At 42.0% G+C, this 16,763-nt stretch overlaps 1 protein-coding gene across 1 annotated transcript in view; it reads right to left on the reverse strand.

The window, feature by feature from the left end:
• The window catches only part of PRICKLE1 (prickle planar cell polarity protein 1), a 105,445-nt gene extending 89,023 nt beyond the window's left edge, over positions 1 to 16,422 (reverse strand). The window contains exon 1 of the mRNA XM_045801247.2: positions 16,130 to 16,422. The gene's annotated coding sequence lies outside the window, so the exon portion shown is untranslated. The remainder of the gene's footprint in view (positions 1 to 16,129) is intronic.
• Positions 16,423 to 16,763: the final 341 nt, after the last annotated feature.

The following is a 16,763-nucleotide window of genomic DNA, read 5'->3' on the forward strand; positions in this document are numbered from 1 at the left end:
GGCTGGTTAAGCAACTGACTCTTGATTTCAGCTCATGTCATCATCTCAGGGTTGTGAAATCGAGTCCCAAAGACAGCTCCGTGCTTGCTGGGCATGGAGCCTGCTTGAGATTCTCTGTCTCCCTCTCCCTCTGTACTCCACTCTGCTCAAGCATGCATGTGTGCGCTCTCTCTCGCCCCCCCATAAAAAATTAAGATAGCCTTCACTTTATTTATTTATTTTTAAGTAAGCTCCACCCCCGTGTGGAGCCCAACATGGGGCTTCAACTCATGACCCTGAAATCAAGACCTGAGCTGAGATCAAGAGTCAGACACTTAACTGACTGAGCCACCCAAGTGCTCCTAAGATAGCCTTCAAAGTGGTACTATTCTCTAAATTTCGACTGAGAAGGAAAATATATGATTAATTCTCTCTCAGCATTGGTATAGATTTTTTTTCAAACTGTGTTCAAGGAACTGGGACCCCCTCACCCAACACCACCACCTGGCTGGGGAGGAGACAGGGGTACTGGGAGCGTGCAGTTATGAGTTGCCAGATAAAATATATGATGGCCACTTAAATCTGCATTTCAGATAAACCACCAATAATGGCTTTAGTGACATGCAATATTTGGGACACACTTATACTAAAAATTATTAATTGTTTATCTGAAATTCAAATTAACTGGGCATCTTATATGTTTTCTTAGTTTGATAAATCTGGCAGTCCTAGAATGAAACCTTTTTCTACCTCCCTACTTTATAGGCTGGAGTTCCAGATAATCTTGTGTTTGAGAAAAGGGTTCATCTATCAAAAAAAAAGTTTGAAAACCACTTTGCTAGAGGAATCTGGGCAACGCTCTGAACTCCACTGTCTGCGGGTTTCCCATCAATAAAGCGGAGTGCGTCTGGTTGTTGTGAAAATTAATTAAAGCTTGTAAAGCCCTTTGAAATTGGTATGTTCAGCTGCATATGCTACAAAATATTTATCACACGCCAGACTGCCTGAAAACATACTGATTAACAATTAGATGGCAGAAATTCTAAAAGATGTTAAATCACAATTTTTATATCACCATATTGAAGAACTGCATATTGAAACACAGTGGAACCTTCCAACCTAAGATGTGAGTTTATCTTTGAGAAACAAACATACACTATTGTTTTTAAAAGTAGAGTATATTGTGATGGATTTTTTTTTTTTTAAGCTGAATCATAGTGTTTAAAACAGAAGTTCAAGAAAACAATCAGGAAATGAAGAAAATAGTTCATCTCCTATGAGTCTATTGTCTGTTCTTTCTGCTTGGTAAGGTTTTTTAAAGCTTAAAAAAAAGTTCTTATGAAAACAAAACAGAGATACCAATAGAATAACACACATCTGGAGGCCACTTGGTGACATTCAGGGCTCTTTTCTCCCCCCAACCATTAGCTTTCACGGAAAACTCTTACAGTACTTAAAGCAAATGTCATAAAAGTATAACACTCATTATATAATGTTGCCTAAACACTTGAGGCTGAAATGCAAACCTGGCAGTGAAAATGAAGAGTAAATAAATATAGATTGTACCAACAGAACAAGGAAAGGCACGGTGTAAATACTTGGTAGACTGGCAGGTAAATGCACCTTACTCAGAAGCTTCAAGTCAACCACAGGGAGAAAGTTGTCAAATTCATCTCTTACTTCTGATTGAGATTCTCTAAAGGTGGCACTGAGTGCATGACCAGGAGTGTAATTAATCTTAGGGCCACGTATAAAAACTCACAATTCTCCGAGTTTCATGGCTGTCTCACGTTTCCTGCCTTTGCCCCCACGTTTCCCTTGGCCCAGCATGAGTCATTCTCCAAATCGAATGGCACGGCCAGTCCTATGCAGTCATGAACATCCAGGTCGGCCACCCCTCCCTCTCTGAAGCCTTCCTTAATCTTACTCCGCACAGGACCTGTGACTCCTGCCCTCGCCTCTCTGCTGCTGCTACATCCGGGACATTTCGCTGTTCCTGCGTCTACCACCATGTTTCACGAGGAAGGGCTTCGATGCCTTCCTTGCCCACACGGCCGCGAGCTCTGCAGGACGAGAACGGTTCCCGTGTGATGCATGTACTTCCACAGCCCGCGCGGTGCCCAGCTAACCACAGAGGTGCCCAGAGCTGGGCTGAAATGAAAACGGTGCCCCCACACTGAAATAAACATGGGGACGTTTAACGTGAAATGGCTAACGTGTACTTGTCCATGCCATTTCTCTTTACTTTCAGAGAACGGGGGGGGGGGGGGGGGGAGGCACAGAATATGCAAAAGAGCCACCATCACTTGGAAGCCAAAATATGGTCAGGGAAAGAGGCAGAAGAGGAGAGGTTCTGCGTATCTGCTTCAGGAGCGAGAACCACAGAGACCAGCGCGAACGATTCCCAAGACATCTCTGCAAAAGTGTGCCAACGGTACCCTGGAGGGCCAGCCTCCCAACCGAGGGCCTGTGCGGCTTTATTCCTGGCCCCCCCTTGAAGAGGCTGCTGAGAAGGCCCACAAAGGTGTCATTAAGCAGTGGAATGCCTTCCTGCCGCTCTTTCACACACTCATTCCCGGCTGATCGCGTTTGATCTTGGAGTCATGGCTGAAGTGACCCAGATTCAAACTGGTGATTATTAATGTCACATTTATATAGATAGTCCTTCCTATTAGAACAGCCCTTCACAGTCACTTATGAACCTGCCAGGAGATGTGCTACGTTCATCTGAACAATTCACGAACTCCGTCTTCTTAGATATAATACAGATGCTACACTACTTCCCGGTGGGCCATTTGTAACTTCGGGCTCAGCCTAATTAGAATGTGAATGAGATCCAAAGCCCTAAGAATTTGCTTAAAAGTTACCGAGTTAATTAATCACAGTGCTATAAAAATGGAACACCCAGGCCAGTAGGTAAGGTGACATATGCCAACATGCAGTGTTTAAGAGTAACACAGAAAGAATTTCACCCACTAGCTGCATTTTTTCACCAGCTTTTATTTGGGGAGTGGAGGAGAAAAGAGTATTAATACGGTTTCAAAAAATATTAGGAGTGCAATTAAAATGAATGTTAGGCTCTTATTTTCCAGTAAACCCTCTCGAACCCTCCCTAAATTAATTCCAATTTGGTCAATGGACAGACACATGTTAAAAAAGTTATAATCATAATGTGATTACGTAAGTAAGTGAACATGCTTTGAGTTTTATTTTATAAGTTTTCCACATTTCCCATGCATAAACACAGTGCTCACATTTCCAATTTTTAGTATGAACATAAGTATGCCATTGTTGTAACTATATTAGATTAATAATTTGCTCTTAACATTACTATATTTTTTAAGATCCTCATATTAAACTATAATATAACCTATTAAACCAGACTTTTTGTAAGGGGAAGTATATATTCTCTCAGGTCTTTAAAATATAGTTATTGTTGAATTTTGAACTGGCCACACGGAATCATGAATAAGGAAACCGTTTTTTAAAGTTTCACCTGGCTAATATGAATAATTTTGAGTTGACTATTAAGTAATTCTAGCCAGAAACTTAGGTAGGGATAATTAATGATAAAAAAACATATCAGCTCCAATTTATTATCAATCCCCCTTAAAGTTACTGCCTCTAAATCCAGTATTTTAGAATTAGGAAACTTTGAGCCTAACAATTCATTAGGACCCTCCTTTTATAATTGAGGAAACTGAGGCACAGAGTGGATAAGAAGTCCATAAAATTAAGTGACTTATCCAAGATCACATGCAAATTAGTAGCAGGAGAGGCTATACGTATCTAAAAGCATTTAATATAGAATGAACTTATGGGTGTTTGGGTGGCTCAGTTGCTTAAGTGACTGACTCTTAATTTGGGCTCAGGTCATGATCTCAGGGTCTTGAGATCAACCCCCCCCCCCCACTGGCCTCCATGCTGAGTGTGGAACCTGCTTCAGAGTCTCTCTCCTTTTTTCTTTGCCCCTCCCCACCCCTGCACACACAGGCTCATGTTCTCTAACTTAAAAAGAGAGAGAGAGAGAGAGAGAGAGAATATGAACAACAATATTTACAAAACAATGAAACATCAGCAGTTTTGTATAAGTCACAAGTGCTTGCTTATTTTCCTTCTTTCTTTTTTTTCTTTCTTTCTTTCTGAAAATTGAACTACAAACGTTCATTTATTTAGAAACTGCCAAACCAAAGCTTCTTAGGAAGGACAATCTTGAACTAACAAGCAGCTTCTTCAACAGTAAATTGGGAAAACCTTGGTTACACCTTCACACCAAGATGCAGCAAAGGTAAATGAGATGAACTTGCAGGTGCTTTGTGTATGTTGGGGGTATTAGTCTTATTAGTAGTAAAGACTCCCCCCAGTTAAAACATAATAATTTCTGGACAAATAAGTGGGTTCAGCTTCTTAATAGGGAAGTTGACCCACTGCCCCTTTAACCCTGGAACTTGAGACGTTAAAATAATAATTTTAAGCAGCTAGGTTTTCTAGTAAGCTAGCTGAAATCACTTAGAGGATTTGCTTTCCACCTCTGGAACTTAAGTCAGAGGATTTCTTGAGTGAAAGATGGCCCATTACCCTTGTTTTAACATCCAAGGCAACACTGCAAGTTTGTCTGAAGATACTGCCTCTATTTTTGGAAAAGGTTATGGAGTAGCATGGATATATTATGAAGAAGGAAGTCACATAGCTTCCCTGCTGCATATATTCAGTCTTCTATTAATATGGAATCCGTCTGCTCTTTGATTACATTTCATTGATCTCTTTATGGGGGAGGGGAGGAGAGGAGGGGTATTCTATCCCTCTTTTTCCTCACACTCTTATCATGTTCCTCTGGCTTTATTCAGATAAGGAAGGAAACAGCTCAGAAACTTTACTTTAGCTGCAAAAAGAAAACAAAACAAAAAACCCACACAGACTCAACCAACACACAGAAAAAACTTTGTTCTGAAAATTTTCGCTCAGACAAAAACAGAATGCTGGGTTCTATTTGTCTTTATTTTATATATAACATTAAAACAGCCTACAAAACAAAAACAAAACCAAAAACGTCCACAAATGCCTAACTGTAGAACAAGGGTGGCCGTTTGCAAACTTTGTTATAAGAATGAGGATATAAGCATAAAGCTCTCTACCGTGCTCAGCCATACGTACTATTAGTTTGGGAGGGGAGTGTCTCAGTTTGAAGCACAGCTAGCTCCCTATATTTCTGTAGTCATTCATTCTGCAGGACTTTATTAAGCACCTTCTATGTGCCTCTAAGACTGAGGATAAAGCAGGAGACAGCAGTTCTTCACGGAACAGACGCCTATAATAAGTATCTGTCTGATAGCGGTAAGTGCTAAGGAGAAAAGTGAGGCAGGATGAGGGGGTTTCAGAAGTGCTGGGTGATGGCTGGGGCAAGCAAGAGTGCTGCTATTTTACATAGGGTGCTTAGGGAAGGCTTCCTAATCTCAGATGACTTTTGAGCAGAGACCTGAAAGGATGCGAAGAGCTGTGATCCCACCTGGCAAAACCTACACTTGTCCTTTTATATTAGCTTGTCAAGTCTAGTCAAACAAGGAGATTCGCTGTGAAACGTCAGGAAAGTGAAACCTACAAATAATAAAGCTTTATACAATACTTTGAACCAGCTCTCAATTTATCTCCAATGATCCTTAAACCCCGTTTAGCTACAGCTTAATCTTTTTCCTGACTAAAATGCCTCACAGTATCTCTTCACTTAATGACTAAGAGAGTTTTCCAGTTACATTGTGCAAACAACCCAAGTAGATAATGCAGGTAGAAATTTCCACTCTGAGGTCCTGATTATTTGATTTGGCAATGGGACTACAGCAGGAAAAAAATGAGCTGAGGTTAGCTGATTTCGCTACTGGTCATGCCTATACAGTGAAAGTTCAAAGGAAACTGGACAGTTATCCACGTGTTAGAATGGTGAGTTTTTAAAGTAATTAAAAATAAAATAACAACTCCACCTCAGGAAGGGCAACACAGAACAATAAAAAAATCAAGTCAGCTAGGTAAGTATAAATTTCTTATTTTGTTTATGCTATATAGATATAGCCATAGTGGTACTGACGGATTGAAGTTATTTAAATTGACTCTATGTTCTACAGTAATGGTAATAACGGATAATGATAGGAAATAATCCAAATTTTCAAAGACTGAAGAAGAAAAAGCAAAGAACCAAATGGACAATAAACTCTTGTAATCAACTTCTATAAAACTATGCAACCAAGAAATTTGTCAATGTTTGATAATAAAACTTTCAGATGCATCACAGTTATTTGAGAAAAACTGAGAGTGTGGTTACCATATTTTATTGAGACTCTGGTTTATCTTATCTAGAACAAAATATATGTATACACTTTGGATATGAACCTCTGTATAGTGTGGATCTGGACAGTTCTAAAGCACTTCATATGTTAATAAATATATGACATGGAATTATGTCTGTAAAAGAATCAAAATAACTGTTGGCCATAAAAAACAGTTAGAATTAGCTAGCTGACTTCACTAATCAAAAAAATGGGAATTGGCATTTCTGTTGTTGAAAAGGACAAAGGGATTAATCACACACACACTTCATTAAAAAATCTGTATTGATAAAAATCTATTTAAAATTGTTAACCTTTGTAACTGCAAATATTTAAAAATAAGACTTAAAATTGTAATGAAGTTGTAAATTTGTCAGATAAGCTCTGAAATCTTTATGGTGATAATGGTTGGGTTATATTTCTTAAACTGACCCACATTAAGATGACCACAGAAACTGGACATTCATTCATTCATTCATTCATTCATTCATTCAACACATACAGGCACCAAAATGTAAGGCCATAGAGGAAGAACTATGTCTTTTATAAGATAAACTCTTTTTAAACAGAATGTTAATTACACTTTCAAATAATATGCTTTTTTTTCCCAACCTCCAGATACCTTTTCAGAAGAAGTACCTCTGAATTTATTTTTATTTTCCCCCCTTATTGTTTACTTATTAAATTGTGTTTTGAATCTGGTATAGCTGACACACAGTGTTACATTAGTTTCAGGTGTACGACTTAGTCATTCAGCTTCTCTATATGTTATGCTATGCTCCCCGCAAGTGTAGCTATCATCGGTCACCATACAGTACTATTACGGTGTCACTGATTATATTCCCTATGCTGTGCCTTTTATTCCTGTGACTTATTCATTCCAGAACCGAAAGTCGGTTATCTCCCACTCCCCTTCACCCATTTTTGCAATTGTCAGTTTGTTCTATTTATTGATCTGATTCTCCTTTTTGTTTGTTCATTTGTTTAGATTCCATATATGAGTAAAATCATATGGTATTTGTCTTTCTCAGTCTGATTTATTTCGCTTAGCGTACACGATACCCTCTAGGTCCAACCGTGTTGCCATAAATGGCACAATCCCATCCTTTTCTTTGGCTTAATAATATTCCATTATTTATATTATACATTATACACACACACACACACACACACACACACACACACACACACCACATCTTCCTTATCCATTCATCTATCGTTGGGCACTTAGGCTGCTTCCGTATCTTGGCTACTGTAAATAATGTTGCAGTAAACATAGGAGTGCATACATACCTCTTTTTGAATTTGTGTTTTCGTTTTCATTTCGTAAATAAATACCCAATAGTGGAATTACTGGATCATATGGTATTTCTATTTTTAATTTTTTTAGGATCCTCCTACTGTTTTCCACAGTGGCTATATCAACTTATACTCCCACCAAGAGTGCACAAAAGTTCCTTTTTCTCCACATGCTCATCAACACTTGTTATTTTTGTACTTCTGAATTTAAAGCAATGAAATCAGCTGTTAATTTGGACTCCCCCCCAAAAAATCAATACGCTATGGAGTATCCCCAAAGTCTGGAAACATAAGGAAAATAATGTATTTATTATGTTGTTTTCCAGATGAACAATTATACCCATTGTTTTAAATTTGGAAAGGTGTCTGAAAGGTTGACGAAAAGCACATTGAGCATATTATTTGAGAACATAATACTACATTTTCAAGAAGTCTCCTGACTTCTTGGGCTCTCTATATTTATGGACCATCTACCGTGTGCCAGGCACTGTGTTAGGCACTGGGTACACAATGGTGAACAAACATGGTCCCTCCCTCACATTAATTACCATCTACTTTCAAGAGTGGAACACAGATATTCCTGGAAGTAGGTTAGAATGATATCTATAAATTTTTGACAGCAACATTAGGAATAAACATAGAGGTGAAGGAAGGAGAGGGAAAGGAAAGAAGGAAGGAAAGTAGTTCAGCCTCACAGGGTTAGAAACGTGTAACATTTTAGAACCAGAAGGAAATCTTAGTGATCATCTAATTTAGTGGCCTTAACCACAGCTGTGCATCGAATTACCTAAGCAGCTTTTTCAGGCTACATGGGCAAGACCCCACCCAAAAGCCACTTTGCCTGAAAATCTCTGTTCATTTGTATTTTGAAAAATCTCCATAGGTGTTTAGGATTCAAACCTTTGGGTACTATATACTGATCTAACCTAATTCCCTCACTTAAATATGAGGAAATTGAGGCCCAGAGAGGTTGAGAAGCTGACCTGAAATCACACTGCTATCCTGCAGTCTAATTTTTCTGATTTTCAGAAAAAGACTGTAGAAAAACTTTTTTCTGCACTATCATACCACATCACCACTGTCTACTCTTGAAGCTCTGCTCAAGAAGAAACAGGATAAACTGACCAATACTTGCTAAAAGTTACTGAACCAAAGTAAAAAGCCAGTGTCTATGGGCAACACAAACATATAATTAACAAAAAACCCATCGTACACCATAATAACCTCGTTACTTCCTCCTTAAACAGCCAAGTCAAGCTAGTTTAACACACTCTCAAGTAAATATCATTGTTCCTATCAGCTTCTCATTTCAGCACTACAGTGAATCATAATTTTGGTTTTCATGGGTATGGAGGGGAGAAGAGAGTGATTTTTCTGGCTTATTCCTTAAAATTCAGAAGGTAAAAAAAAAAAAAGTTTCTAATACCTCAATATGAAGAAAGCCTGGTCTGCTTTTAACACGTTTGGCAGTACTTAAGGACATGTTTTTGGCTATTAGCCTGGCAAGCTGTTTAAGCTTATAGAAGGCCCACAAAGGGAACTTATATGATTAAGTTAGTTAAACACAAACATCTTCTCTGTATATTTTATTCCCTCCCTTCACATTCACAAAAACATAAAAGGCTAAAACATTTTAGAACTAGGTGAGGGAAGCAAGTTATTTATCACTTCGGCTCCTTTCTCGAGGCTTGTGTAAATAGGAACCGGGGAACTCAATGAAATTATTCATATAATCCTTGCAATGAACAAAGCTAAGCATCAGAAAGCAGTTCAAAATTCCTCTGAAGCATATGCATTTTCTTACAAGAAACATCTGTGATTCTCTAATGTACTTCAGACCTAACTTTATCTTTTTCTTAAAATTATGTAACATGCATATGCTTCAAGCACCAAACATACTTATTAATTACATAGTCACAGAAGAATTTAAAATGCCGTCTTTTTTTGACACACATTATAGCAAGTATTTCAACACTGGAGCACTAAGCAGTCTTCTCACATAAAAATCTAACAGTTCCCTAAATTGTTTGGAAGTGATGTTTTAAAACAAAACAAAATGCCACACTATCTAGCTCTTTTTCAGATCCTAACTAAGGAACTTAGATTATTCAAGCATGTAAATAACATAGTTGGAAATATCAATTACAGTTAACAAGTCATGAGTGTCTTCAGAAGATTACCATATTATTTGCTTATCAGGGAGATAAAAGGAAGAAAAAAGAAGTGCAAATGCTTTTAGTGAAACTGTAACATGGTTTAAAGCAGTTTACTATTTTTAGACTGAAAGAGTGGTGTGTAGACGTTTGTGTGTGCGTGTGTGCGCGCGTGCCCAGAAGACAGCATTTTAACTAGGGCAGAGGAGCTGGCCAATATAGCACAGCGTTTTAATAGCCTTTCTATTTCAACCATAGTTACTGTGGGTTTTGTCACTATGGCAATGGGCCTGGGTGGGGCACGTATCTGGCAGGCTGGGGTGCTCAGCTGGTGAAGCAACATAAACCTCATTTTACCCCTGAGCTGAGCAAATTTTCTCTAAGAAGGTTTGCTCAATTGAAAGACAGTTTGCAAGGATAAAGGAGAAGTCGAAGCATCAGTTGGTGGGCACTTCTTCCCCGTACGCGGCTATACTGAGGCTCCCCTCACACCTTCTCCCACACTGGATCAAAGGCCTCCACTATCATTCATCGGTGGTAGTACCTTGGATTTAGGCAGTAACCTAACCTCCAGGATCTCAATGATTCCTAGCAGTCTCGGTTAATTTCAGCTGTCTCTACAGGGGCTACATGAAACATGGCATTTACAAATTTGGATTATACAGCACTATTTATTACACTATGGAAGATTTCCAAAAATGCCAGAAGAGATGCTGGCATTTATGCAAGTCAACTACTGTTCAACCCAAAGAAGCACTATTTTCTATTGGATGTTTTTTGCCAGGATTGAAAGAGCCTATGTGAAAACACCTTAATTAGGACCATCTTAGCACCTCAGTTACTGGATACCCTCTAGCTCTAGGTGTTATGTTTCAAATGGGCCAACAAACCAGCCTGGAAACAGAGCCCCCTAGTCCTGTAACCAATCCCTTCACTCCAAGTCCTGAGAGTGTATATTTTCTTATTTTCAGATTTAATAAGTCAAGTATATCTGGTAGCTATTAAAAGATTTAAACCACCACCGTTTTAAAAGGTTTCAGTGTTCAGAAATTTCAAGCCCACAGAGGGGGTAGATCTGGAGGGCTTGGTGGCTGCAGAATGGTGGAATTATTTGCTGGTCTCCCCCCACCCCTTTAAAGAATATTCTTATTGATCTCTCTCTACTCTTTTAATGTGTTTTTAACCCATGATCATGGGCTCACAAAAGTAAAACAGAAGAATCTAAAGAAAAGACAGTGTACAAAATAGTCTCCAGTGACCTAAAAAGATAATTTTAACGACAGATTGCTAAAGAAGGAGGTGGGGCGGAAACCTGAAAACATTAGCTACTTACAATATGCAATCAGATAACCTTTCCCCCTCTTATTCTTTGGGGAAATCCAAACTACTGTACCATGTTTCTTTAAAATTCCCTTTAATGAACAGTTCAGTTATGTTTGCTCAAAGCCAAGGGCCATCCTAGAAAACCAAGGCCAATATTGTATCATGTTAAGTGGTGCCTACTTTATGTCAGACCTTTTTTTTTTTAAAGGCAACAAAAATGGGGGGGGGGTTATAAAAAAACTTCACAGGAAACCAAATAGCCTTTATTTAAATTAAAAGCAATCACAGCCTGATTCTTGGAACATGCTTCGAAATGCTTTTTGGCATGCAGCTGCTACATGCCGCCAATATTGTGTGTAATTGGAAACATTTCAAACAGAATTGTTACCAAAGTCAAAGACCATAATTGCGAGCTGTGGGATCTGTGCCTCAGATAAAAGAAGGGCAGCTGAGTGAGAGCTCACTTCACTGAGGAGTCTACTTACAGGTCTGCATCTGACTGCAATATTTCCACTGTATTATTGACAAATCTTTCTTTCCAGAGACCCAATGAGAAGAGAAGGAAACAGAGAAGCATACACAGAGCAAAAGCTGGTGGGTACTATAAATCAGCAATGGGGACAAAACTCTTAGGAGTATATGACTTCAGTACTAGAACAACTGAAATAACACAGCCTTGACTTTTTTTTTCTTCCTGAAGTGCAATCCCCTGGAAATGAAAGGCATCTCTCCCAAGAGTTTACCCCAAATCTACCAGTGAGGAAAAATGCAACTGCAGCTTAACTGGTCCATAGGATCACTTAGGACCAAACTTACGGACTGGGGCCGGGGGGAGGGTGGTGTTAAGTAAAGGTAAATGACAGCTGCTTGCTAGTTTACAGCTTTCAGTTTTAAAATGTTTACATTGGCATCTGCTTTGCTGACATTTTTATTTGTATTTTAAATTTAAAATCTCTTTTTAGAGGGAAATGAAGGTGGAAAAGCTCTAATCAGTTCGGGCTGGGCAATCATTCTTATTCCTAGAGAGGTCCCTGCAAAAGTAACCAAAACGCATTTAGAGTTTAGTCCAAACAAGCAAACAAAACAGAGACACAAGAAGAATCATTACATTTTCTTTGAGAGGTCGGATCCCTCCTAAGTAACTGGAAATAGTGCCAGGTGGACCACTGGCTCAGGACTGGTTCTTGGAAAAATCGTGTCATTCTGGCAAACAGGGTAGCGATCCGATTATTCTATCGTATCTCTGCGCCAGGAGTGTCATGACATCAGCGTGCTCCAACTTGCAAAGCTTGTCTCTCCCCACCATCCCTCCTTCAGGAGAGAGGGCAAGGAGGGAAGGCCAGGCTTAGGTGGATCCCCCATGGGATTCGAGGCCAGACGTCTAGCAGTGCTCCAAAAGTGCCTTCACCCACACACGTGCAGTTACCCTCCTGGACTTCAGTTCAGCACGGCCGTGCAACGGGGTGCGGGTGCCCTCACTGGTTACTGGGGGAGCTGAGGTGGTACACTTGTGTGTATCTGAGATGGGGAAGTCCGGGGGTGGGGGGGAGTGCCCCTGTGGTTCCCTGGTGCCATCTCTGTCCCTGGCATTCTGTGCTGGGGTGCTGGCTCCGCAAGCTGCCTGAGGTTTCGAGGAACTGCCACAATGCAGGACTTGGCACCCAGATTATTGTACTTTCTTCTCCCAGCGCGTTTGCTCTCACACCAGCCTTCCAAAAAGATATTAGTGCACAATATGGAAATGCTTTATTCTGTGACCAGAAGAAAGAGCGGTAATGGTCCCTTAAAACACCAACCAACCAACCAACCAAGAAATGCAATTCATTCACTTCCCTAACTCCTCTTTATTAATAGGGAACAATTACATATGGATTTAAGCAAATTGAATATTCTCACATTCCTAAGAGTTAAACAATTGATATTATTTAACATAAAATGGGGAGAAAAAAAGAGAGCTATTTTTCCAAGAAGGAGGAGCCTATCCTGGCCCAGTGGTATCTTTAACATTTCTATGCACAGATGAGAATCACTTTGCCTTTTTAAGTTACTTCCCTTCTTTAAAAGGAAAAATTTCCTTTTATGAACTACTTTAACCAGGAAATTAACTGCAATCAACCAGAATACTGGTAATTATATTTTTTCCTGAAAATCATTTCCCCATAAGATTGGGAAACACAAACTATAGATATAGGCCATTGAAAGAGTTGCTTAATTACTGGAAAATAATTTTTAAAGATTCTTATTCCATTTCATGTGTATTATGAACAGTCACTCTTAATATTCAACTCTTGTGTTTTGCTTTCAAGTAATTATCAAAGTTTTTAGAAAAATTTCTTAAAATGTCACTTTTTAAAACAGATTTCAACTTACTTTTTAAAATCCTTCATTAGAGAAATCAAATTTTAATCTTTTTTCCTTTTCTTTTCTGTCTTCTCAGAGTCATCACAGGAGAGGATATTAGTAGCAACCATACTTTTATCCACATCTGACTCTAAATTTAATTGTTAGCTATTAACCCTATAAGGGTTTTTTTTTCCTTCCCAGATGATATTATATTTTATTTGCATGACCAAAGCTGACTCATTGCAGTCCCCTTTATTATAGAGACAAATGGTGGTTCCATGGAACTTGGTTATAAAAACATGATAAACTTTTTAAGCTTCATTGGTATTGCTAGCAGAACTGATTGAATCTGTCATTTTACTGAAACATATCACTTTTGAGAAAACCTATAAACCAACAGGGTCAGTCAGTGATAAATCAACAGTACGCACCACATTAAGGATGGAAAAATTAATTTCCCAAACCTATTTGCTCACATCAACATGGCTACCCTCTGTGTATCATCCAGTTTTTCCCCCTTCCTTCCTCCCTCTTTCCCTCCTCTCCTCCCTCCCCTCCTTCCTCCCTTCCTCCTTATCTTCCCTCCCTCCTTTCCTCCCTCTTCCTTCCTTCCTTCCTTCCTTCCTTCCTTCCTTCCTTCCTTCCTTCCTTCCCCCCCTCCCTCCTTCCTTCCTTCCTTCCTAGATTTATTCACAAGAATGAGTCATTCTTGTTAGCCGAGACTTATTAAAACAGATTTTTGAGTTCATCAGCAAGTGTGCTAACTCTTAACTGTGGGTAATGTCCATTTATTTCTAGAACCTTTAGTTTTAATATGTGGAGCACATGCATTGTTAACCTTTAAATCCTTTGTATAAACATTTCTGGTAGGGCTTGTAAAATCTCTCCTTCTGTGTTTCCTGACTCGCCAGTTGATGGCATTTAGAAACCCTCTGGTACCAGCAGGTGCTGTATTTTGCTTTCTTCAGGCTCCAGCTGGGCTACAATGACAGATTCCTGTTCCAGGCCAAACCCAGCCACCTAGGCTAGGACCACATTGGAGACAAACTGAACTGGGCCCCACCAGACAGCAAGATAAATGGCTGCTGTTTAAGTTTAAAATCCCTTGGTGGGAGTAAATATTGTTCCAGGGAAAAAGGCTTGACAAATATTGCGTCATCCTTCCAGAGCTGTCTTGATTAAAGCAGAATCTTTGGATTAAGTTGGTGCTCAATTCAAAATGTATCTATCTTACTGTCATGGGATTTCCCCCCTTCCTAGAGTCTGAAAACACATCTTGTTGAGGATGGTCAAACCAGACCGGCGCCTCCCGAGGGGCCGCAGTCCACTCCTGACAATAGAAGGCGGCTGAACACTGACACTTCACTGAGGAGAATGGAGACAGCAAAGGCTTAGTGGGAAAAGGCCAGTTGTCACCTAAGTGACAGGCAACAGCTGAGCTCACACATCTGGAGCCGGACCAGGGCAAATACTCAGCAACCGTTGCTGGTCTACACCTTGGGCCTGTCTGAAGGGACAGAGAGAAGTTCCCTTTCCTCTGAAAGTGTATTTAAAAATATCTGATGCCGGACCACATCAATTACGTAACACCAGCTGCGGGAGGCACAGCCTTCTGAAGTACCGATTAAATGAAGAGGTACACACCACGGTAAGGCACGCTCAGATACAGTTTCGTTGAGCATAAACTGTCCTTCATAAAATCCATCCTCGAAGTCACAGATACATGCCTGCTCTTTATAGCACAAATGCATCTCAGCTCCTCCGGAGAGGGACGGTCTTTACATGCTCCTTCCTTTCAGGCAGGTTCCTAGGGTGTGCTCTTCACCTTGTTCATGGCCCAGTTCTGCCTCCCATACTCTTTCTAAAATCAGCAACCAAATACGTTTGGGTTGTGATTCTGAATCCTCCTTAGGCAAGCCGGAACTCAGTGCGATGCCAGCCGTCCTCCCCCACCCCTACCTCATTCTTCAGCCTGCTGAACACAATCTGTGGACAATTTTCCCAAAGTCCCCGAAATAATATGGCACTGCCGAGCGTCACTGGCGATGTCGTCTGTTTTTCTTAGAGGGCAATGAAAATTTAACAGCTTTCTGCGGCATCCTGAGTCCCGGTCCTGCTAATTATTAACATGCCCAGTTTCTCCAACTTTTTCTGCCTAAAGGGAGGAAGACGCCCCCATTCTTTTCCACATACGTGCTACATTCAGAAAACACCTTTGTCGGGGCGGGAGGGGGCGGGGGGGCTGATGCACCCCTGCCAAAAAGCAATCGGCCCTTTCCGCAGAGCGTTAGGAGAGAATCAGCACCCTCCCTCCGGACGCCAGTAGGTGACAGGCGATCCTAAGCGGCGGACACATGCCAACGCACCCTCACCTCCCTGCGCCCCTCATCGCCCCAACTCTGGGGCCACCGAACGGTTTTCCACGCAGGAGAGAATCAAGGGAAGAGTTGGTAGTGATGCAGCAAACGGGAGCCATGCGGGCAGCCTATCTGAAGCCCTCTTGGTGCTGCAGCCCAGTATCCGCTTTCAGTGTCTACACAGACCAACAAACCGATTCTGCCCTTCTCCCTTGCTTTCTGCTCTGCCGGCCCAGTCTGGGTGTCACAGGCCCCCGCAGTGACCCCTAGGTGCCCGGCCCTTCCCCTGCGGCGCTCGCCCCCCACTGCCGTGCCGCAGCCCCTCTGCAGAGCCGGCCGGAGCCGGGCTGCCACTCACCCCGCGCAAGGAAGAGAGAACTCAGCTGGACGGTCCTCCGCGCCGCGGCAGGTCTGCGGAGCTGCAGTCCGCGGCGTCAGGGGTGGGCGAGGGCGGGCAGCAAGCGAAACATCGGGAACCCGGCAAGTCGCGGTGCCGGCCGCGGCGCCCCTCGGGGAAGTCAGCGCAGGCGGCGCGAGGCTGGCATGTTCCGGGGCGCGCTGTCGGGCGGCGGCGGCCGCGGGAGGCGGCGCTCACAGCGGGCTGCAGGCGGAGTGCGCTCCGACTCCAGAGCACCGCGCCGCGGCGCCGCCGCGCACCCCGCCCTCGGCCTCCGGGGCCCGGCGGGAGCGAAAACGCGGAGAGCGGACGCCGCTGCGGGATCCAGGCCGCTCGGCGCGCGCCCACGCGCACCCCGGCTCGGCCTGGAACGGCTAGGTCGCTGCCCGGCTCGGGCGGGCGCGCGGGCGCGGGGCAGCGAGGCAGGGTGTGCGGGCGGGAGGCGAGCTGGGCAGGACTGGCTGGGCAAGCAGCCGGCGGCGCGGAGCGAGGGGCGGGTTATCTGCGAGACGAAGTTCACCGAGGCGCAGCCCAGGTTCTCAAGTGCGGCTTGGTCGTCTCCTCTGCCCCGCCTCCGATTTTATGCTCCCTCCCT

Source organism: Ursus americanus, chromosome 25, assembly GCF_024610735.1.
Source record: "Ursus americanus isolate L20-20 chromosome 25, mUrsAme1.1.p, whole genome shotgun sequence".
Classification (NCBI taxonomy): Eukaryota; Metazoa; Chordata; class Mammalia; order Carnivora; family Ursidae; genus Ursus; species Ursus americanus.